General features: G+C 39.8%; 1 protein-coding gene across 2 annotated transcripts in view; it reads right to left on the bottom strand.

The window, feature by feature from the left end:
• Positions 1-18,250, bottom strand: part of LOC145547724 (uncharacterized) — a 31,081-nt gene extending 12,831 nt beyond the window's left edge. The window contains exons 1-40 of one of the 2 annotated variants that reach the window (XM_081597614.1): positions 18,098-18,250; positions 17,372-17,462; positions 17,127-17,281; positions 16,914-17,023; positions 16,693-16,819; positions 16,494-16,605; positions 16,181-16,354; positions 15,847-15,936; positions 15,059-15,437; positions 14,756-14,905; positions 13,637-13,727; positions 13,392-13,546; positions 13,179-13,288; positions 12,959-13,084; positions 9,927-10,017; positions 9,682-9,836; positions 9,433-9,578; positions 9,212-9,338; positions 9,012-9,123; positions 8,706-8,879; positions 8,373-8,462; positions 7,584-7,963; positions 7,281-7,430; positions 6,197-6,287; positions 5,952-6,106; positions 5,739-5,848; positions 5,518-5,644; positions 5,318-5,429; positions 5,005-5,178; positions 4,671-4,760; positions 3,882-4,261; positions 3,579-3,728; positions 2,483-2,573; positions 2,240-2,393; positions 1,991-2,136; positions 1,770-1,896; positions 1,570-1,681; positions 1,264-1,437; positions 932-1,021; positions 145-522 (exon numbers count right to left, since the gene is read on the bottom strand). The gene's annotated coding sequence lies outside the window, so the exon portion shown is untranslated. Of the gene's footprint in view, positions 1-144; positions 523-931; positions 1,022-1,263; positions 1,438-1,569; positions 1,682-1,769; positions 1,897-1,990; positions 2,137-2,239; positions 2,394-2,482; positions 2,574-3,578; positions 3,729-3,881; positions 4,262-4,670; positions 4,761-5,004; positions 5,179-5,317; positions 5,430-5,517; positions 5,645-5,738; positions 5,849-5,951; positions 6,107-6,196; positions 6,288-7,280; positions 7,431-7,583; positions 7,964-8,372; positions 8,463-8,705; positions 8,880-9,011; positions 9,124-9,211; positions 9,339-9,432; positions 9,579-9,681; positions 9,837-9,926; positions 10,018-11,022; positions 11,172-11,324; positions 11,415-12,958; positions 13,085-13,178; positions 13,289-13,391; positions 13,547-13,636; positions 13,728-14,755; positions 14,906-15,058; positions 15,438-15,846; positions 15,937-16,180; positions 16,355-16,493; positions 16,606-16,692; positions 16,820-16,913; positions 17,024-17,126; positions 17,282-17,371; positions 17,463-18,097 lie in introns of those variants that run through there. The other variant, XR_014084023.1, reaches the window with a different exon arrangement.
• Between the last annotated feature and the right edge of the window lie 3,507 nt (positions 18,251-21,757).

Genomic DNA, 21,757 nt, shown 5'->3' with positions numbered 1-21,757 from the left:
GTGGAGATGGGATAATTAAAATGTGGACAAATAAAATGCACTCTGAGTTTTGCTTATAAGAACGCTCATGACCTAATGATGCAGAGTACAATTCATGCTCTGTTACCTGGATATTTTGCCATATCATAGCATGTGTTAACTCACATTTACAACTGTTTTGTGGTTCAGTGTGAGAATATATAGAGCTGGTGGAAAAGGGGCATTAGAGGTTCCTCAAGGTTCCCCTGTGCCCTGCCAAGACTCTGCCTTCCTGTACTCTTCCAGTGCCGGCTCCAGATGGGCCCCAGATCCTCATAGTGCTCCTCCCAAGTCTCCGCCTGGCCCTCCAGAGCCTGCAGCCGGTCCCAAGAGGTCCTAGAAACGCCCCCCGCGGCTCCAGCTCCGCCCCCGTCGTCGCCCTCCTCCTCTTCATGTCTCGACTACCCCATGCACTCTAAAATTATAGAGGCATGTGTATTGCGGTTGACCCCAGTTGTTTTTCACCTTTAGACTGATGTGACTGAAGGAGTCCCTGTTTTCTTCCTGTGAACCAAGAAAGATGCAAATTAGGAGGGTTAGATTGATAATCCATAGCTACAAATAGACAAGACAATGGAAACAAAGGAGATATGCTTAAAGTGCATGGAAGCCCAGTTTAACTGTCCTTGCTGTAAATATATTTTGCATAGATTTTTTCAAGATACCATGGAATTAAACTAATTTCTAGTAAGACTGGAGATTTATTTTGATTCGTTTCTTATCGTTATACAACTAACTATTTTGTGATAACAGATTGATAGATTTTGTTATAAGACATAATAAAAGTTGGTGTGAAGAACCTTATGGTTGTATGTTAGGAACAATTACCAATATTTATAACAGGGTCAGTCACTCTGGGCTTCTGTAAGAACTGTTGTATTTGGTTAATAAAATATTAATTCGACATATTTACAGGAAGCTTGAAGGTCTGTAAGCTGTCACCATCTTCGTCATATTGAAAAGTTCCCAATAAACTCTCCTGATCGTCTGAATGCTTCTTTCCCTGAGACAAAATTAGATAGAAATCCAGTTCATTATCTTGTTCTTTCTATATATGTGAAATTTAGTTGGTGTATCTTAAAACATATCACACCCTGAGATAAGCAGAAAATTATTTGTGCACACAGAAAGTTTGGATGTGATCAAGTGATGTCATACTAAATCATTGCAAACACATTTTAAAGCCCTTCTTCCACACTATAGGTGGACACATATATAAGATACATGTGATGTTGCTTGACTTACATAGACAGAAAATTCCTTCGGAGCACTGGAGATTGTGAAAGTCGGGGATATGCTCTTAGGTATATGACCCACGGACACGTGAGTAACAGTGATTTTGTGGGACAGTTTGAGGGATAAGCGTCCTGGGAAGCCTGCAAAGGCCCAACATTGTCCAGGAATCAGATTATTTCTTCCCTGAAGACAAAACAAAGTTTAGGTGGGGTACCAAGACTAATTAGAAAAGAAAATCATGAAGCCTAATATTTTTATCAAACAGAAATACCACTTTGCATAATATTCATTTAATGTTCTGAGTGTTATTCAAACCTGAATGGCTATGCTTGGGCCTATGGGTTGCTTTTGAAAATATATCCCAAACAATCTACATGTTCTGTTGTTGTGAAATGTTGCTGAAGTCAAATGGTGCACAAGTTTGCATCTGCACAAAAAAACAGAAATATTGAGTCAAGAAACCTTAATACTGAAAATTTGCAATCTGGTTTATGATCTTATTTCTAATAGCTCACCTTGAGACTCCAGAGCAAAGTTTGGCCAAAGATCCGCAGGTGGCAGAAGGTAGTCGAATTTCTTTTTCATCTCCTGCAGATCTTCGTGGAAAGGCTCTGGGATCTTTTCTGGATCCTTATCTAGAGACTGAAAGTTTGTCACAACATTGAAATTAACAGTTTGTTCTTAAGTTTGTTCAGGATATTTAAATCAGAGTTAATATTAGGAAGAGAAAACCTACCATGTCCACTGTAGCTGCAGTGTCCACTGTAGCTGCAGTGTCCACTGTAGCTGTAGTGTCCACTGTAGCTGTAGTGTCCTCTGTAGTTAGAGTAACAAATGACTCTGAAGATCGCAAGTGCCGAGCAGAAAATAGGCAGCTACATCCTGATGAACATGAGCAGAAGATGACAGTCAGTGACATAGCATAAAAAATACAGACTTTCTACAACACTTTTAAATTGCTTGTTTGTGGAAGGAGAGTATTTACCAAAAAGAAGCAAGATGAAAAAGATGATCCCACGACGTTGCATCAGAGTGACAATCTCCTCTTTTATATTGAAAATCATATCATTATCCTGGTAGCTGTCCAAACTGTCTCCATCCATTAGTCCCTTCTTACTAAGCGTTTTCTTTGCGTCCTCCTGGCCCAAGATGGAAAAAATACAAGTGTTTACATTGATCAGCGGATGACTGTTAAAAATAATAGCTAAAAAATGCTTATTTAATATACCTGACTCTCGTCTCTCTGTATGAGATTGTTTGTTCTCCATTCGAACCGTAGTATCCATTATTTGCTCAACGAAGGCTTCGTTTCTACGTAGCTGCACAAAAAGAGAAAAAACAAAGTCATGCGGGATCGCTGTCACAAAGCATTTTAAACACACACACACATACATATATATATGACTTTGCTGAAAGACGATGTTTGAGCTTTCACGGTGTCCGTAGTTCCCTAGATGAACGCGTTGAACAAGCGCATGCTTGTTATGAGCGCTAGGAACCTATCTGATAGGGAAACGCAAATCGACGTAACACCTGTTGAGGCGGGTCACTTTGCCCTGTGTATTGTCTGAAAAATCTGCAATCTGGTTTATGATCTTATTGTAGCGTCCCGGTTGAAAAGATGGTCTCTCTAACTGATGGTTCACGATTCTTTATTCGTGAACAAACAGCCTTTGTTCATGAACACACCGCAAGAGCTACAAACATACAAATAAAATACCATTAGTAACTCTTAGTGGTTCTAACCTTTTACCTTAACCTATAAACCTCACTTTATATAATATCATTAAATTTACAATACATGCATTTAATTAACTAACATTTCTGTATTACAAATGAACTAAAACGTATTCTAACTGTTTCAACTGTTTGACAGTTACTCAAATATCAACAACATTTCATGTCGGAACATAAAAATTACACTCAATAAATACAATTCAGTCGTAAAAACACCCACCTTGTTCCCACATCAACCGAACGCTAGTTAATTGATTGCCCAAACCCCAATTGAACCACCTCTTAGCTATCCTCCTTCGACCGTGACTCGCAAGCTCGCTCACTCTCCGCACCACGTCCAAAACAGCCAACCGTCAACCACCGTCAGAGGTTTGTGCAGATCGCCCAGCAACCCAGTACCCCAAAAAAATCATCTTTAAATCAAAACAATCAAAACGCAACAAAAAAAACAAAACAAAACAATTACATATATGTATCAATAAAGTTATTTACACTATTTTTCTTGATTGTCTTTTCTGTCTGTTATAAATAAATAAATAAATAAACGTCTTCCACAAGCAAACTAGACAGTTCTCCACGGTGCTCACCTGAACGGCGTCGTTGCTTGGACATCAGCGGTGTGGAAAGCACGTCTGGACTAGCGTTACTGGAGTCAGAACAGCTGGGCTCCGAAGAGGGCAGAGATGACGGGGAGTCCTCCGTCTCGTTTTCAGACTCCATGCATGAGGAGCTGGATGCTGTGCACAGTGGAGATGGGATAATTAAAATGTGGACAAATAAAATGCACTCTGAGTTTTGCTTATAAGAACGCTCATGACCTAATGACGCAGAGTACAATTCATGCTCTGTTACCTGGATATTTTGCCATATCATAGCATGTGCTAACTCACATTTACAACTGTTTTGTGGTTCAGTGTGAGAATATATAGAGCTGGTGGAAAAGGGGCATTAGAGGTTCCTCAAGGTTCCCCTGTGCCCTGCCCAAGACTCTGCCTTTCCTGTACTCTTCCAGTGCCGGCTCCAGATGGGGCCCCAGATCCTCATAGTGCTCCTCCCAAGTCTCCGCCTGGCCCTCCAGAGCCTGCAGCCGGTCCCAAGAGGTCCTAGAAACGCCCCCCGCGGCTCCAGCTCCGCCCCCGTCGTCGCCCTCCTCCTCCTCATGTGTCGACTACCCCATGCACTCTAAAATTATAGAGGTATGTGTAGTCCAGTTGACCCCAGTTGTTTTTCACCTTTAGACTGATGTGACTGAAGGAGTCCATTTTTCTTCCTGTTAGCCAAGAAAGATGCAAATTAGGAGGGTTAGATTGATAATCCATAGCTACAAATAGACAAGACAGTGGAAACAAAGGAGATATGCTTAAAGTGCATGGAAGCCCAGTTTAACTGTCCTTGCTGTAAATATATTTTGCATAGATTTTTTCAAGATACCATGGAATTAAACTAATATCTAGTAAGACTGGAGGTTTATTTTGATTTGTTTCTTATCGTTATACAACTAACTATTTTGTGATAACAGATTGATAGATTTTGTTATAAGACATAATAAAAGTTGGTGTGAAGAACCTTATGGTTGTATGTTAGGAACAATTACCAATATTTATAAGAGGGTCAGTCACTCTGGGCTTCTGTAAGAACTGTTGTATTTGGTTAATAAAATATTAATTCAACATATTTACAGGAAGCTTGAAGGTCTGTAAGCTGTCGCCATCTTCGTCATATTGAAAAGTTCCCAATAAACTCTCCTGATCGTCTGAATGCTTCTTTCCCTGAGACAAAATTAGATAGAAATCCAGTTCATTATCTTGTTCTTTCAATATATGTGAAATTTAGTTGGTGTATCTTAAAACATATCACACCCTGAGATAAGCAGAAAATTCATTTGTCCACACAGAAAGTTTGGATGTGATCAAGTGATGTCATACTAAATCATTGCAAACACATTTTAAAGCCCCTTCTTCCACACTATAGGTGGACACATATATAAGATACATGTGATGTTGCTTGACTTACATAGACAGAAAATTCCTTTGGAGCACTGGAGATTGTGAAAGTCGGGGATATGCTCTTAGGTATATGACCCACGGACACGTGAGTAACGGTGATTTTGTGGGACAGTTTGATGGATAAGCGTCCTGGGAAGCCTGCAAAGGCCCAACATTGTTCAGGAATCAGATGATTTCTTCCCTGAAGTCAGAGTACAAAACAAAGTTTAGGTGGGGTACCAAGACTAATTAGAAAAGAAAATCATGAAGCCTAATATTTTTATCAAACAGAAATACCACTTTGCATAATATTCATTTAATGTTCTGAGTGTTATTCAAACCTGAATGGCTATGCTTGGGCCTATGGGTTGCTTTTGAAAATATATCCCAAACAATCTACATGTTCTGTTGTTGTGAAATGTTGCTGAAGTCAAATGGTGCACAAGTTTGCATCTGCACAAAAAAACAGAAATATTGAGTCAAGAAACCTTAATACTGAAAATTTGCAATCTGGTTTATGATCTTATTTCTAATAGCTCACCTTGAGACTCCAGAGCAAAGTTTGGCCAAAGATCCGCAGGTGGCAGAAGGTAGTCGAATTTCTTTTTCATCTCCTGCAGATCTTCGTGGAAAGGCTCTGGGATCTTTTCTGGATCCTTATCTAGAGACTGAAAGTTTGTCACAACATTGAAATTAACAGTTTGTTCTTAAGTTTGTTCAGGATATTTAAATCAGAGTTAATATTAGGAAGAGAAAACCTACCATGTCCACTGTAGCTGTTGTGTCCACTTTAGCTGCAGTGTCCACTGTAGGTAGAGTAACAAATGACTCTGAAGATCGCAAGTGCCGAGCAGAAAATAGGCAGCTACATCCTGATGAACATGAGCAGAAGATGACAGTCAGTGACATAGCATAAAAAATACAGACTTTCTACAACACTTTTAAATTGCTTGTTTGTGGAAGGAGAGTATTTACCAAAAAGGAGCAAGATGAAAAAGATGATCCCACGACGTTGCATCAGAGTGACAATCTCCTCTTTTATATTGAAAATCATATCATTATCCTGGTAGCTGTCCAAACTGTCTCCATCAATTAGTCCCCTTCTTACTAAGCGTTTTCTTTGCGTCCTCCTGGCCCAAGATGGAAAAAATACAAGTGTTTACATTGATCAGCGGATGACTGTTAAAAATAATAGCTAAAAAAATGCTTATTTAATATACCTGACTCTCGTCTCTCTGTATGAGATTGTTTGTTCTCCATTCGAACCGTAGTATCCATTATTTGCTCAACGAAGGCTTCGTTTCTACGTAGCTGCACAAAAAGAGAAAAAACAAAGTCATGCGGGATCGCTGTCACAAAGCATTTTAAACACACACACACATACATATATATATGACTTTGCTGAAAGACGATGTTTGAGCTTTCACGGTGTCCGTAGTTCCCTAGATGAATGCGTTGAACAAGCGCATGCTTGTTATGAGCGCTAGGAACCTATCTGATAGGGAAACGCAAATCGACGTAACACCTGTTGAGGCGGGTCACTTTGCCCTGTGTATTGTCTGAAAAATCTGCAATCTGGTTTATGATCTTATTGTAGCGTCCCGGTTGAAAAGATGGTCTCTCTAACTGATGGTTCACGATTCTTTATTCGTGAACAAACAGCCTTTGTTCATGAACAAACCGTAAGAGCTACAAACATACAAATAAAATACCATTAGTAACTCTTAGTGGTTCTAACCTTTTACCTTAACCTATAAACCTCACTTTATATAATATCATTAAATTTACAATACATGCATTTAATTAACTAACATTTCTGTATTACAAATGAACTAAAACGTATTCTAACTGTTTCAACTGTTTGACAGTTACTCAAATATCAACAACATTTCATGTCGGAACATAAAAATTACACTCAATAAATACAATTCAGTCGTAAAAACACCCACCTTGTTCCCACATCAACCGAACGCTAGTTAATTGATTGCCCAAACCCCAATTGAACCACCTCTTAGCTATCCTCCTTCGACCGTGACTCGCAAGCTCGCTCACTCTCCGCACCACGTCCAAAACAGCCAACCGTCAACCACCGTCAGAGGTTTGTGCAGATCGCCCAGCAACCCAGTACCCCAAAAAAAATCATCTTTAAATCAAAACAATCAAAACGCAACAAAAAAAACAAAACAATTACATATATGTATCAATAAAGTTATTTACACTATTTTTCTTGATTGTCTTTTCTGTCTGTTATAAATAAATAAACGTCTTCCACAAGCAAACTAGACAGTTCTCCACGGTGCTCACCTGAACGGCGTCGTTGCTTGGACATCAGCGGTGTGGAAAGCACGTCTGGACTAGCGTTACTGGAGTCAGAACAGCTGGGCTCCGAAGAGGGCAGAGATGACGGGGAGTCCTCCGTCTCGTTTCCAGACTCCATGCGTGAGGAGCTGGATGCTGTGCACAGTGGAGATGGGATAATTAAAATGTGGACAAATAAAATGCACTCTGAGTTTTGCTTATAAGAACGCTCATGACCTAATGATGCAGAGTACAATTCATGCTCTGTTACCTGGATATTTTGCCATATCATAGCATGTGTTAACTCACATTTACAACTGTTTTGTGGTTCAGTGTGAGAATATATAGAGCTGGTGGAAAAGGGGCATTAGAGGTTCCTCAAGGTTCCCCTGTGCCCTGCCCAAGACTCTGCCTTCCTGTACTCTTCCAGTGCCGGCTCCAGATGGGCCCCCAGATCCTCATAGTGCTCCTCCCAAGTCTCCGCCTGGCCCTCCAGAGCCTGCAGCCGGTCCCAAGAGGTCCTAGAAACGCCCCCCGCGGCTCCAGCTCCGCCCCCGTCGTCGCCCTCCTCCTCTTCATGTCTCGACTACCCCATGCACTCTAAAATTATAGAGGCATGTGTATTGCGGTTGACCCCAGTTGTTTTTCACCTTTAGACTGATGTGACTGAAGGAGTCCCTGTTTTCTTCCTGTGAACCAAGAAAGATGCAAATTAGGAGGGTTAGATTGATAATCCATAGCTACAAATAGACAAGACAGTGGAAACAAAGGAGATATGCTTAAAGTGCATGGAAGCCCAGTTTAACTGTCCTTGCTGTAAATATATTTTGCATAGATTTTTTCAAGATACCATGGAATTAAACTAATTTCTAGTAAGACTGGAGATTTATTTTGATTCGTTTCTTATCGTTATACAACTAACTATTTTGTGATAACAGATTGATAGATTTTGTTATAAGACATAATAAAAGTTGGTGTGAAGAACCTTATGGTTGTATGTTAGGAACAATTACCAATATTTATAACAGGGTCAGTCACTCTGGGCTTCTGTAAGAACTGTTGTATTTGGTTAATAAAATATTAATTCGACATATTTACAGGAAGCTTGAAGGTCTGTAAGCTGTCACCATCTTCGTCATATTGAAAAGTTCCCAATAAACTCTCCTGATCGTCTGAATGCTTCTTTCCCTGAGACAAAATTAGATAGAAATCCAGTTCATTATCTTGTTCTTTCTATATATGTGAAATTTAGTTGGTGTATCTTAAAACATATCACACCCTGAGATAAGCAGAAAATTATTTGTGCACACAGAAAGTTTGGATGTGATCAAGTGATGTCATACTAAATCATTGCAAACACATTTTAAAGCCCCTTCTTCCACACTATAGGTGGACACATATATAAGATACATGTGATGTTGCTTGACTTACATAGACAGAAAATTCCTTCGGAGCACTGGAGATTGTGAAAGTCGGGGATATGCTCTTAGGTATATGACCCACGGACACGTGAGTAACAGTGATTTTGTGGGACAGTTTGAGGGATAAGCGTCCTGGGAAGCCTGCAAAGGCCCAACATTGTCCAGGAATCAGATTATTTCTTCCCTGAAGACAAAACAAAGTTTAGGTGGGGTACCAAGACTAATTAGAAAAGAAAATCATGAAGCCTAATATTTTTATCAAACAGAAATACCACTTTGCATAATATTCATTTAATGTTCTGAGTGTTATTCAAACCTGAATGGCTATGCTTGGGCCTATGGGTTGCTTTTGAAAATATATCCCAAACAATCTACATGTTCTGTTGTTGTGAAATGTTGCTGAAGTCAAATGGTGCACAAGTTTGCATCTGCACAAAAAAACAGAAATATTGAGTCAAGAAACCTTAATACTGAAAATTTGCAATCTGGTTTATGATCTTATTTCTAATAGCTCACCTTGAGACTCCAGAGCAAAGTTTGGCCAAAGATCCGCAGGTGGCAGAAGGTAGTCGAATTTCTTTTTCATCTCCTGCAGATCTTCGTGGAAAGGCTCTGGGATCTTTTCTGGATCCTTATCTAGAGACTGAAAGTTTGTCACAACATTGAAATTAACAGTTTGTTCTTAAGTTTGTTCAGGATATTTAAATCAGAGTTAATATTAGGAAGAGAAAACCTACCATGTCCACTGTAGCTGCAGTGTCCACTGTAGCTGCAGTGTCCACTGTAGCTGTAGTGTCCACTGTAGCTGTAGTGTCCTCTGTAGTTAGAGTAACAAATGACTCTGAAGATCGCAAGTGCCGAGCAGAAAATAGGCAGCTACATCCTGATGAACATGAGCAGAAGATGACAGTCAGTGACATAGCATAAAAAATACAGACTTTCTACAACACTTTTAAATTGCTTGTTTGTGGAAGGAGAGTATTTACCAAAAAGGAGCAAGATGAAAAAGATGATCCCACGACGTTGCATCAGAGTGACAATCTCCTCTTTTATATTGAAAATCATATCATTATCCTGGTAGCTGTCCAAACTGTCTCCATCCATTAGTCCCCTTCTTACTAAGCGTTTTCTTTGCGTCCTCCTGGCCCAAGATGGAAAAAATACAAGTGTTTACATTGATCAGCGGATGACTGTTAAAAATAATAGCTAAAAAAATGCTTATTTAATATACCTGACTCTCGTCTCTCTGTATGAGATTGTTTGTTCTCCATTCGAACCGTAGTATCCATTATTTGCTCAACGAAGGCTTCGTTTCTACGTAGCTGCACAAAAAGAGAAAAAACAAAGTCATGCGGGATCGCTGTCACAAAGCATTTTAAACACACACACACATACATATATATATGACTTTGCTGAAAGACGATGTTTGAGCTTTCACGGTGTCCGTAGTTCCCTAGATGAACGCGTTGAACAAGCGCATGCTTGTTATGAGCGCTAGGAACCTATCTGATAGGGAAACGCAAATCGACGTAACACCTGTTGAGGCGGGTCACTTTGCCCTGTGTATTGTCTGAAAAATCTGCAATCTGGTTTATGATCTTATTGTAGCGTCCCGGTTGAAAAGATGGTCTCTCTAACTGATGGTTCACGATTCTTTATTCGTGAACAAACAGCCTTTGTTCATGAACACACCGCAAGAGCTACAAACATACAAATAAAATACCATTAGTAACTCTTAGTGGTTCTAACCTTTTACCTTAACCTATAAACCTCACTTTATATAATATCATTAAATTTACAATACATGCATTTAATTAACTAACATTTCTGTATTACAAATGAACTAAAACGTATTCTAACTGTTTCAACTGTTTGACAGTTACTCAAATATCAACAACATTTCATGTCGGAACATAAAAATTACACTCAATAAATACAATTCAGTCGTAAAAACACCCACCTTGTTCCCACATCAACCGAACGCTAGTTAATTGATTGCCCAAACCCCAATTGAACCACCTCTTAGCTATCCTCCTTCGACCGTGACTCGCAAGCTCGCTCACTCTCCGCACCACGTCCAAAACAGCCAACCGTCAACCACCGTCAGAGGTTTGTGCAGATCGCCCAGCAACCCAGTACCCCAAAAAAATCATCTTTAAATCAAAACAATCAAAACGCAACAAAAAAAACAAAACAAAACAATTACATATATGTATCAATAAAGTTATTTACACTATTTTTCTTGATTGTCTTTTCTGTCTGTTATAAATAAATAAATAAATAAACGTCTTCCACAAGCAAACTAGACAGTTCTCCACGGTGCTCACCTGAACGGCGTCGTTGCTTGGACATCAGCGGTGTGGAAAGCACGTCTGGACTAGCGTTACTGGAGTCAGAACAGCTGGCTCCGAAGAGGGCAGAGATGACGGGGAGTCCTCCGTCTCGTTTTCAGACTCCATGCGTGAGGAGCTGGATGCTGTGCACAGTGGAGATGGGATAATTAAAATGTGGACAAATAAAATGCACTCTGAGTTTTGCTTATAAGAACGCTCATGACCTAATGACGCAGAGTACAATTCATGCTCTGTTACCTGGATATTTTGCCATATCATAGCATGTGCTAACTCACATTTACAACTGTTTTGTGGTTCAGTGTGAGAATATATAGAGCTGGTGGAAAAGGGGCATTAGAGGTTCCTCAAGGTTCCCCTGTGCCCTGCCAAGACTCTGCCTTTCCTGTACTCTTCCAGTGCCGGCTCCAGATGGGGCCCCAGATCCTCATAGTGCTCCTCCCAAGTCTCCGCCTGGCCCTCCAGAGCCTGCAGCCGGTCCCAAGAGGTCCTAGAAACGCCCCCGCGGCTCCAGCTCCGCCCCCGTCGTCGCCCTCCTCCTCCTCATGTGTCGACTACCCCATGCACTCTAAAATTATAGAGGTATGTGTAGTCCAGTTGACCCCAGTTGTTTTTCACCTTTAGACTGATGTGACTGAAGGAGTCCATTTTTCTTCCTGTTAGCCAAGAAAGATGCAAATTAGGAGGGTTAGATTGATAATCCATAGCTACAAATAGACAAGACAGTGGAAACAAAGGAGATATGCTTAAAGTGCATGGAAGCCCAGTTTAACTGTCCTTGCTGTAAATATATTTTGCATAGATTTTTTCAAGATACCATGGAATTAAACTAATATCTAGTAAGACTGGAGGTTTATTTTGATTTGTTTCTTATCGTTATACAACTAACTATTTTGTGATAACAGATTGATAGATTTTGTTATAAGACATAATAAAAGTTGGTGTGAAGAACCTTATGGTTGTATGTTAGGAACAATTACCAATATTTATAAGAGGGTCAGTCACTCTGGGCTTCTGTAAGAACTGTTGTATTTGGTTAATAAAATATTAATTCAACATATTTACAGGAAGCTTGAAGGTCTGTAAGCTGTCGCCATCTTCGTCATATTGAAAAGTTCCCAATAAACTCTCCTGATCGTCTGAATGCTTCTTTCCCTGAGACAAAATTAGATAGAAATCCAGTTCATTATCTTGTTCTTTCAATATATGTGAAATTTAGTTGGTGTATCTTAAAACATATCACACCCTGAGATAAGCAGAAAATTCATTTGTCCACACAGAAAGTTTGGATGTGATCAAGTGATGTCATACTAAATCATTGCAAACACATTTTAAAGCCCCTTCTTCCACACTATAGGTGGACACATATATAAGATACATGTGATGTTGCTTGACTTACATAGACAGAAAATTCCTTTGGAGCACTGGAGATTGTGAAAGTCGGGGATATGCTCTTAGGTATATGACCCACGGACACGTGAGTAACGGTGATTTTGTGGGACAGTTTGATGGATAAGCGTCCTGGGAAGCCTGCAAAGGCCCAACATTGTTCAGGAATCAGATGATTTCTTCCCTGAAGACAGAGTACAAAACAAAGTTTAGGTGGGGTACCAAGACTAATTAGAAAAGAAAATCATGAAGCCTAATATTTTTATCAAACAGAAATACCACTTTGCATAATATTCATTTAATGTTCTGAGTGTTATTCAAACCTGAATGGCTATGCTTGGGCCTATGGGTTGCTTTTGAAAATATATCCCAAACAATCTACATGTTCTGTTGTTGTGAAATGTTGCTGAAGTCAAATGGTGCACAAGTTTGCATCTGCACAAAAAAACAGAAATATTGAGTCAAGAAACCTTAATACTGAAAATTTGCAATCTGGTTTATGATCTTATTTCTAATAGCTCACCTTGAGACTCCAGAGCAAAGTTTGGCCAAAGATCCGCAGGTGGCAGAAGGTAGTCGAATTTCTTTTCATCTCCTGCAGATCTTCGTGGAAAGGCTCTGGGATCTTTTCTGGATCCTTATCTAGAGACTGAAAGTTTGTCACAACATTGAAATTAACAGTTTGTTCTTAAGTTTGTTCAGGATATTTAAATCAGAGTTAATATTAGGAAGAGAAAACCTACCATGTCCACTGTAGCTGTTGTGTCCACTTTAGCTGCAGTGTCCACTGTAGGTAGAGTAACAAATGACTCTGAAGATCGCAAGTGCCGAGCAGAAAATAGGCAGCTACATCCTGATGAACATGAGCAGAAGATGACAGTCAGTGACATAGCATAAAAAATACAGACTTTCTACAACACTTTTAAATTGCTTGTTTGTGGAAGGAGAGTATTTACCAAAAAGGAGCAAGATGAAAAAGATGATCCCACGACGTTGCATCAGAGTGACAATCTCCTCTTTTATATTGAAAATCATATCATTATCCTGGTAGCTGTCCAAACTGTCTCCATCAATTAGTCCCCTTCTTACTAAGCGTTTTCTTTGCGTCCTCCTGGCCCAAGATGGAAAAAATACAAGTGTTTACATTGATCAGCGGATGACTGTTAAAAATAATAGCTAAAAAAATGCTTATTTAATATACCTGACTCTCGTCTCTCTGTATGAGATTGTTTGTTCTCCATTCGAACCGTAGTATCCATTATTTGCTCAACGAAGGCTTCGTTTCTACGTAGCTGCACAAAAAGAGAAAAAACAAAGTCATGCGGGATCGCTGTCACAAAGCATTTTAAACACACACACACATACATATATATATGACTTTGCTGAAAGACGATGTTTGAGCTTTCACGGTGTCCGTAGTTCCCTAGATGAATGCGTTGAACAAGCGCATGCTTGTTATGAGCGCTAGGAACCTATCTGATAGGGAAACGCAAATCGACGTAACACCTGTTGAGGCGGGTCACTTTGCCCTGTGTATTGTCTGAAAATCTGCAATCTGGTTTATGATCTTATTGTAGCGTCCCGGTTGAAAAGATGGTCTCTCTAACTGATGGTTCACGATTCTTTATTCGTGAACAAACAGCCTTTGTTCATGAACAAACCGTAAGAGCTACAAACATACAAATAAAATACCATTAGTAACTCTTAGTGGTTCTAACCTTTTACCTTAACCTATAAACCTCACTTTATATAATATCATTAAATTTACAATACATGCATTTAATTAACTAACATTTCTGTATTACAAATGAACTAAAACGTATTCTAACTGTTTCAACTGTTTGACAGTTACTCAAATATCAACAACATTTCATGTCGGAACATAAAAATTACACTCAATAAATACAATTCAGTCGTAAAAACACCCACCTTGTTCCCACATCAACCGAACGCTAGTTAATTGATTGCCCAAACCCCAATTGAACCACCTCTTAGCTATCCTCCTTCGACCGTGACTCGCAAGCTCGCTCACTCTCCGCACCACGTCCAAAACAGCCAACCGTCAACCACCGTCAGAGGTTTGTGCAGATCGCCCAGCAACCCAGTACCCCAAAAAAATCATCTTTAAATCAAAACAATCAAAACGCAACAAAAAAAACAAAACAAAACAATTACATATATGTATCAATAAAGTTATTTACACTATTTTTCTTGATTGTCTTTTCTGTCTGTTATAAATAAATAAATAAATAAATAAATAAATAAATAAATAAATAAACGTCTTCCACAAGCAAACTAGACAGTTCTCCACGGTGCTCACCTGAACGGCGTCGTTGCTTGGACATCAGCGGTGTGGAAAGCACGTCTGGACTAGCGTTACTGGAGTCAGAACAGCTGGGCTCCGAAGAGGGCAGAGATGACGGGGAGTCCTCCGTCTCGTTTCCAGACTCCATGCGTGAGGAGCTGGATGCTGTGCACAGTGGAGATGGGATAATTAAAATGTGGACAAATAAAATGCACTCTGAGTTTTGCTTATAAGAACGCTCATGACCTAATGACGCAGAGTACAATTCATGCTCTGTTACCTGGATATTTTGCCATATCATAGCATGTGTTAACTCACATTTACAACTGTTTTGTGGTTCAGTGTGAGAATATATAGAGCTGGTGGAAAAGGGGCATTAGAGGTTCCTCAAGGTTCCCCTGTGCCCTGCCCAAGACTCTGCCTTCCTGTACTCTTCCAGTGCCGGCTCCAGATGGGCCCCCAGATCCTCATAGTGCTCCTCCCAAGTCTCCGCCTGGCCCTCCAGAGCCTGCAGCCGGTCCCAAGAGGTCCTAGAAACGCCCCCCGCGGCTCCAGCTCCGCCCCCGTCGTCGCCCTCCTCCTCCTCATGTGTCGACTACCCCATGCACTCTAAAATTATAGAGGTATGTGTAGTCCAGTTGACCCCAGTTGTTTTTCACCTTTAGACTGATGTGACTGAAGGAGTCCATTTTTCTTCCTGTTAGCCAAGAAAGATGCAAATTAGGAGGGTTAGATTGATAATCCATAGCTACAAATAGACAAGACAATGGAAACAAAGGAGATATGCTTAAAGTGCATGGAAGCCCAGTTTAACTGTCCTTGCTGTAAATATATTTTGCATAGATTTTTTCAAGATACCATGGAATTAAACTAATATCTAGTAAGACTGGAGGTTTATTTTGATTTGTTTCTTATCGTTATACAACTAACTATTTTGTGATAACAGATTGATAGATTTTGTTATAAGACATAATAAAAGTTGGTGTGAAGAACCTTATGGTTGTATGTTAGGAACAATTACCAATATTTATAAGAGGGTCAGTCACTCTGGGCTTCTGTAAGAACTGTTGTATTTGGTTAATAAAATATTAATTCAACATATTTACAGGAAGCTTGAAGGTCTGTAAGCTGTCGCCATCTTCGTCATATTGAAAAGTTCCCAATAAACTCTCCTGATCGTCTGAATGCTTCTTTCCCTGAGACAAAATTAGATAGAAATCCAGTTCATTATCTTGTTCTTTCTATATATGTGAAATTTAGTTGGTGTATCTTAAAACATATCACACCCTGAGATAAGCAGAAAATTCATTTGTGCACACAGAAAGTTTGGATGTGATCAAGTGATGTCATACTAAATCATTGCAAACACATTTTAAAGCCCCTTCTTCCACACTATAGGTGGACACATATATAAGATACATGTGATGTTGCTTGACTTACATAGACAGAAAATTCCTTCGGAGCACTGGAGATTGTGAAAGTCGGGGATATGCTCTTAGGTATATGACCCACGGACACGTGAGTAACGGTGATTTTGTGGGACAGTTTGATGGATAAGCGTCCTGGGAAGCCTGCAAAGGCCCAACATTGTTCAGGAATCAGATGATTTCTTCCCTGAAGTCAGAGTACAAAACAAAGTTTAGGTGGGGTACCAAGACTAATTAGAAAAGAAAATCATGAAGCCTAATATTTTTATCAAACAGAAATACCACTTTGCATAATATTCATTTAATGTTCTGAGTGTTATTCAAACCTGAATGGCTATGCTTGGGCCTATGGGTTGCTTTTGAAAATATATCCCAAACAATCTACATGTTCTGTTGTTGTGAAATGTTGCTGAAGTCAAATGGTGCACAAGTTTGCATCTGCACAAAAAACAGAAATATTGAGTCAAGAAACCTTAATACTGAAAATTTGCAATCTGGTTTATGATCTTATTTCTAATAGCTCACCTTGAGACTCCAGAGCAAAGTTTGGCCAAAGATCCGCAGGTGGCAGAAGGTAGTCGAATTTCTTTTTCATCTCCTGCAGATCTTCGTGGAAAGGCTCTGGGATCTTTTCTGGATCCTTATCTAGAGACTGAAAGTTTGTCACAACATTGAAATTAACAGTTTGTTCTTAAGTTTGTTCAGGATATTTAAATCAGAGTTAATAATTGGAAAAGAAAAACTACCATGTCCACTGTAGCTGTTGTGTCCACTTTAGCTGCAGTGTCCACTGTAGGTAGAGTAACAAATGACTCTGAAGATCGCAAGTGCCGAGCAGAAAATAGGCAGCTACATCCTGATGAACATGAGCAGAAGATGACAGTCAGTGACATAGCATAAAAAATACAGACTTTCTACAACACTTTTAAATTGCTTGTTTGTGGAAGGAGAGTATTTACCAAAAAGGAGCAAGATGAAAAAGATGATCCCACGACGTTGCATCAGAGTGACAATCTCCTCTTTTATATTGAAAATCATATCATTATCCTGGTAGCTGTCCAAACTGTCTCCATCAATTAGTCCCCTTCTTACTAAGCGTTTTCTTTGCGTCCTCCTGGCCCAAGATGGAAAAAATACAAGTGTTTACATTGATCAGCGGATGACTGTTAAAAATAATAGCTAAAAAAATGCTTATTTAATATACCTGACTCTCGTCTCTCTGTATGAGATTGTTTGTTCTCCATTCGAACCGTAGTATCCATTATTTGCTCAACGAAGGCTTCGTTTCTACGTAGCTGCACAAAAAGAGAAAAAACAAAGTCATGCGGGATCGCTGTCACAAAGCATTTTAAACACACACACACATACATATATATATGACTTTGCTGAAAGACGATGTTTGAGCTTTCACGGTGTCCGTAGTTCCCTAGATGAATGCGTTGAACAAGCGCATGCTTGTTATGAGCGCTAGGAACCTATCTGATAGGGAAACGCAAATCGACGTAACACCTGTTGAGGCGGGTCACTTTGCCCTGTGTATTGTCTGAAAAATCTGCAATCTGGTTTATGATCTTATTGTAGCGTCCCGGTTGAAAGATGGTCTCTCTAACTGATGGTTCACGATTCTTTATTCGTGAACAAACAGCCTTTGTTCATGAACAAACCGTAAGAGCTACAAACATACAAATAAAATACCATTAGTAACTCTAGTGGTTCTAACCTTTTACCTTAACCTATAAACCTCACTTTATATATATCATTAAATTTACAATACATGCATTTAATTAACTAACATTTCTGTATTACAAATGAACTAAAACGTATTCTAACTGTTTCAACTGTTTGACAGTTACTCAAATATCAACAACATTTCATGTCGGAACATAAAAATTACACTCAATAAATACAATTCAGTCGTAAAAACACCCACCTTGTTCCCACATCAACCGAACGCTAGTTAATTGATTGCCCAAACCCCAATTGAACCACCTCTTAGCTATCCTCCTTCGACCGTGACTCGCAAGCTCGCTCACTCTCCGCACCACGTCCAAAACAGCCAACCGTCAACCACCGTCAGAGGTTTGTGCAGCTCGCCCAGCAACCCAGTACCCAAAAAATCATCTTTAAATCAAAACAATCAAAACGCAACAAAAAAACAAACAAAACAATTACATATATGTATCAATAAAGTTATTTACACTATTTTTCTTGATTGTCTTTTCTGTCTGTTAAATAATAAATAATAATAAACGTCTTCCACAAGCAAACTAGACAGTTCTCCACGGTGCTCACCTGAACGGCGTTGCTTGGACATCAGCGGTGTGGAAAGCACGTCTGGACTAGCGTTACTGGAGTCAGAACAGCTGGGCTCCGAAGGGGCAGAGATGACGGGGAGTCCTCCGTCTCGTTTCCAGACTCCATGCGTGAGGAGCTGGATGCTGTGCACAGTGGAGATGGATAATTAAATGTGGACAAATAAATGCACTCTGAGTTTTGCTTATAAGAACGCTCATGACCTAATGATGCAGAGTACAATTCATGCTCTGTTACCTGGATATTTTGCCATATCATAGCATGTGTTAACTCACATTTACAATGTTTTGTGGTTCAGTGTGAGAATATATAGAGCTGGTGAAAAGGGGCATTAGAGGTTCCTCAAGGTTCCCCTGTGCCCTGCCCAAGACTCTGCCTTCCTGTACCTTCCAGTGCCGGCTCCAGATGGGCCCCCAGATCCTCATAGTGCTCCTCCCAAGTCTCCGCCTGGCCCTCCAGAGCCTGCAGCCGGTCCCAAGAGGTCCTAGAAACGCCCCCCGCGGCTCCAGCTCCGCCCCCGTCGTCGCCTCCTCCTCTTCATGTCTCGACTACCCATGCACTCTAAAATTATAGAGGATGTGTATTGCGGTTGACCCAGTTGTTTTTCACCTTTAGACTGATGTGACTGAAGGAGTCCCTGTTTTCTTCCTGTGAACCAAGAAGATGCAAATTAGGAGGGTTAGATTGATAATCCATAGCTACAAATAGACAAGACAGTGGAAACAAAGGAGATATGCTTAAAGTGATGGAAGCCCAGTTTAACTGTCCTTGCTGTAATATATTTTGCATAGATTTTTTCAAGATACCATGGAATTAAACTAATTTTAGTAAGACTGGAGATTTATTTTGATTCGTTTCTTATCGTTATACAACTAACTATTTTGTGATAACAGATTGATAGATTTTGTTTAAGACATAATAAAGTTGGTGTGAAGAACTTATGGTTGTATGTTAAGAACAATTACCAATATTTATAACAGGGTCAGTCACTCTGGGCTTCTGTAAGAACTGTTGTATTTGGTTAATAAAATATTAGTTCGACATATTTACAGGAAGCTTGAAGGTCTGTAAGCTGTCACCATCTTCGTCATATTGAAAAGTTCCCAATAAACTCTCCTGATCGTCTGAATGCTTCTTTCCCTGAGACAAAATTAGATAGAAATCCAGTTCATTATCTTGTTCTTTCTATATATGTGAAATTTAGTTGGTGTATCTTAAAACATATCACACCCTGAGATAAGCAGAAAATTATTTGCGCACACAGAAAGTTTGGATGTGATCAAGTGATGTCATACTAAATCATTGCAAACACATTTTAAAGCCCCTTCTTCCACACTATAGGTGGACACATATATAAGATACATGTGATGTTGCTTGACTTACATAGACAGAAAATTCCTTCGGAGCACTGGAGATTGTGAAAGTCGGGGATATGCTCTTAGGTATATGACCCACGGACACGTGAGTAACGGTGATTTTGTGGGACAGTTTGAGGGATAAGCGTCCTGGGAAGCCTGCAAAGGCCCAACATTGTCCAGGAATCAGATTATTTCTTCCCTGAAGACAAAACAAAGTTTAGGTGGGGTACCAAGACTAATTAGAAAAGAAAATCATGAAGCCTAATATTTTTATCAAACAGAAATACCACTTTGCATAATATTCATTTAATGTTCTGAGTGTTATTCAAACCTGAATGGCTATGCTTGGGCCTTGGGTTGCTTTTGAAAATATATCCCAAACAATCTACATGTTCTGTTGTTGTGAAATGTTGCTGAAGTCAAATGGTGCACAAGTTTGCATCTGCACAAAAAACAGAAATATTGAGTCAAGAAACCTTAATACTGAAAATTTGCAATCTGGTTCATGATCTTATTTCTAATAGCTCACCTTGAGACTCCAGAGCAAAGTTTGGCCAAAGATCTGCTGGTGGCAGAAGGTAGTCGAATTTCTTTTTCATCTCCTGCAGATCTTCGTGGAAAGGCTCTGGGATCTTTTCAGGATCCTTATCTAGAGACTGAAAGTTTGTCACAACATTGAAATTAACAGTTGTTCTTAAGTTTGTTCAGGATATTTAAATCAGAGTTAATATTAGGAAGAGAAAACCTACCATGTCCACTAGCTGCAGTGTCCACTGTAGCTGTTGTGTCCACTTTAGCTGCAGTGTCACTAGCTGTAGTGTACTGTAGTTAGAGTAAAAATGACTCTGAAGATCGCAAGTGCCGAGCAGAAAATAGGCAGCTACATCCTGATGAACATGAGCAGAAGATGACAGTGACAAGAAAAAATACAGACTTTCTACAACACTTTTAAATTGCTTGTTTGTGGAAGGAGAGTATTTACCAAAAAGGAGCAAGATGAAAAAGATGATCCACGACGTTGCATCAAGTGACAATCTCCTCTTTTATATTGAAAATCATATCATTATCCTGGTAGCTGTCCAAACTGTCTCCATCCATTAGTCCCCTTCTACTAAGCGTTTTTCTTTGCGTCCTCCTGGCCGCTCTATGCTCTCGCATATTGACGAGAAAACGGACAAAAATATGACCGAAGAGGAAATTTTAAAGATATTTGTAACATTATCACGTCGGACACAAGAGATCTGCTGTCTCCAACATGCATTCTTTCAAAAACTCACCTTCGGAGAAAGGCTTGCCAGCAAAAATCTTGCCTTGGTACTTGACTCTTGAATCGCAGTTTGTCGGTGAAAAACATTCTGCTGAGTCTTTAAATTAGCTACCAACCTCTGAGCAGTAGCCGCGCGTTCTTGTGTGGTTGCTTGCTAGCGTAGTTAGCATGCTTTGTGGCAAAGTGACGGCTGATATTGTACTCCTTGAAAACGGCAACAGTTTCTTGGCATATCAGACATACCGCCGTTGATCGGACTTGAGCAAAAAAATATTTTACTGTCCACTCTTTTTTAAATACTCGGCACTCTGTCCACTTTTCTTTTCTTTGGTCCGCTCATTTTTATCGAAGCGGGAGGGATGGCAGCTGGAAAGTTACACCAACAAAGATAAATGTGTCTAGACTAGTGTGCCATCTATCGGGGAAACTGGAGTATTGCAGGGGAAAGGGAAATGAATGCGGTTTTTAAACATCATGAATTTTTACAATAATTTGGAAAAGTTCGGCGGGCCCGATTAAAAAGCCTAACGGGCCGTATGTGGCCCGGGGGCCGTAGTTTGCCCATGTCTGATCTAGCTGAAGCAAACAATGATGAGTTTGAAATTAGATCAGAGTGTGGCATATGTATTACAAACGGTCTTTATATTTGCAG

Source organism: Poecilia reticulata, chromosome 16, assembly GCF_904066995.2.
Source record: "Poecilia reticulata chromosome 16, P_reticulata-male-v2, whole genome shotgun sequence".
In the NCBI taxonomy this organism is placed as follows: Eukaryota; Metazoa; Chordata; class Actinopteri; order Cyprinodontiformes; family Poeciliidae; genus Poecilia; species Poecilia reticulata.
The sequence above is the reverse complement of the archived record's forward strand: the minus strand, read 5'-3'. Positions and strand labels throughout refer to the sequence as shown.